This window comes from Mesitornis unicolor, unplaced genomic scaffold, assembly GCF_000695765.1.
Source record: "Mesitornis unicolor isolate BGI_N332 unplaced genomic scaffold, ASM69576v1 scaffold948, whole genome shotgun sequence".
Lineage (NCBI taxonomy): Eukaryota > Metazoa > Chordata > Aves > Mesitornithiformes > Mesitornithidae > Mesitornis > Mesitornis unicolor.
The window spans coordinates 3,961-6,713 of NW_010200953.1; positions in this window are offsets into that span (position 1 = coordinate 3,961).

Below are 2,753 nucleotides of genomic sequence, written 5' to 3' on the forward strand. Positions count from 1 at the left end.
TTGGCCCCAGCAAAGCAAGTCCTCAGTATGGCAGCTTTTTACCTAAGTGTTTTTAGGAGCACAGTAGAGCCAGACATTCCCCAACCCACACTGACCTGCTGCCCCATGAGGTACCCGAACCAGTGAAACCCGCTGCTCCTGCATCTCTGCACTGGAAACCAGCAGCATCCCTGTCTGTCTGTCCCACTCTCACTGAAGCATCTGTGCAGCCAGGCTCCTGCTGACCCCAGATCCCTGTAATTTGGGTCCAAACACCCAGCCAGGGTGTCTGTAGAGGGTCTTGGCGTCCTGTGGTGAAACAGGAGGGGCTGGCAGGCATCTCATGGCCTGTGAAGGGCAGAGAACATCCGTCTGCACTGGAAAAGGATATTTCCTCGGGGTTTCATTAGGGTAAAACCCAGTGAAATCCTTACTATCCAGTGCATCTAACCCAGAAAGGGATTTTTTTCTCTGAGGGTTGCTGCTGTGTCTGTGATGGATCAGTGAGAGTTTCTGTTTTGCTTTCTTTTTCCTGTTTCCCTTTTGAAAGGGGGAAGCGGCATAGCAGAAATTTCAGATAAGCCGTGCAATCTGAAAACAAGCTGGCAAAGTCCCAGTGGTAACTGGAGCTACTGGGAAACCTGGAGCTGGTGCTGCCAGTAAGGTTGGAGCCGCAATACAGTCAGGAGGTCTTAAAAATATCTACCTGTGGTTATTGAGGGCTACCTGGATGTCCACCCCAGCTCCTCAGGGTTGTACAACTCCTGAAAGACACTCGCAGGTTACAACCGCGTTCCCAGTTAAGGCACTGGTGATGTGATCTGTCCTGTTCTGTCTGTGGTGGCATTGGTGAGGTTTTGCTTGGGTTTCCTGTTTGCCTGCTCACTCTGCTGGGTTTGTGCCATCTTGAAGCAGCTTTCTTCAGCCCTGAAAACTTCTTTTTTTCCTTCCCTTCCAAGCAAACAAGGAAAACATTTCCTTTTGTTATTCTTACCTTTTTTTGGTGAGAGGAGGAGATTTGGGACAGAGCTGCTGGGCAGTGTGTTTTCTGCCTGTCCCAGTGTTTTCTGCCCATCTCCCACACTGTAAGTACCAAAGCAAATTCCTCCAGGTTGTCTGGATCCCCCCTGAAATTTTAAGACTGACATTGGCAACACAAAAATAAACCACTGGCTGCTCTGTGCTTCCCCAGAAATGCCACACGGGTTGGAAATGTGCATCCAGACATCAGCAAAGCTGTTTTCTATCAAACGTCCTCTGCTATGGTTACTTATACAATTCCCGAAGTGTTTTTTGGCATTGCAGTCATCGATCCCTTAGCCCACGAGAAGTCACCCCCATGCTGGCTGCTGTGTGAGCCATGGTGGCAATGGGGGCCTCTCTGAGCCCCGAACTGGGGTCCCCCCCTCTGCAAATTGCACTACTGCTTGGAGAGCAGACATGGTGCACAATGAGGCTATTTACAAACACTTGAAATAATTACCATGGTGCTAAAATACATGTTGAGATAATTTTATTTCCTCCCGAGTTTGAAATCTTATGAGTGTTCTCGGGTCAGTGTTGTAAACTTTTCTCAGTACCCAGCAAGGGTAGGGACCTTTTTTTGGTTTTTAAAGCAAAACAGAGAGGCTTGGATAACATCTTAATCTGCAACCACAGGCTTTAGCAAAATGCCAGATAATGCAAGACACCCAATAATGACACAAGAGACAGAAACGTCAGCTACTAATCCTCCCTTTTTCGGCTTATGCTGGATCTCTGTGAGCAAATGTGCCATGGGAGCTGTCCCTCATCCTTTGTCTTTTCTTATGGTGTATCCAGTCACAGTCTTCCAAGTATTCATCCCCTCAGAACCAGATAAGCATCCCATAGCTCCTGGGACCTGGGCAGATTCCCTTGCTCAGCTCTGGGTGCCTTTTTCAATAGCATGAGCTGACCCCAGTTTGTTGGAGAACTCACTTTAACACTGATGTGGATATAGGTTAATACTCTTTGCTCTATATATGTTGGTAAAGTTACAGTCTTGCGGACTAGATTAGGCTGCTTTAGGTCCAGATAATGGTTGGGTTTTTTTAACGGAAGGAGGTTCAGTTTACTTTAACTGTCCTCATCTAGACCCTCATGGGAGGGTGGATACTCTAAGAGCCATCACAGGCCACGGGCAGCTGCAGTTGGGACTGAAACTCTCCCAGTACTACCTCCCTGAACTGCACTGAGGCTGAGCCACCTGCTTACACTCAGGATTCGGGAGGACTTTTCAAAAATGACAAATGTGTAGAAGCACTGAAACAACAGAAATAAGAGGGACCTGAACCCAGCGGCAGTTCAGCATGGGAGAAGTACTGGCATTGATAACGGCTGCTTCAGGTATTTCAGCGATAACGTGGTGGAGAGTGCTGCAATGCAAACAGTCCCCAACGGCGAAAACACAACCAGGAAACTGTTTGTAGGTTTTTTGTGGGTTTTTTGTTTGGTTTTTTTTGTTTGTTTTTTTCATCAAAATGTCCTTCTGGGTTGGATTCTGGAATCTGTTGCACACAAGGATAATTCAGGAAGTATTTGGAGACATAATGCAATCTTCACTCAGGCTATAAGAAGCACCTACACAGACAGAAATAGCTTATGTTTCAAGAGATGGACTCCAGCAGAAGCTCATCGGGTGGCATGGGGGGGATTTCCATGCTATTTATTCGGCCAAAGATCTTGGGAAGAGACCTAAACTTGAAGCGCGGAAGATTTCTCTTCTTCATCCGAATGCTGTGGCCGGTTTCGGT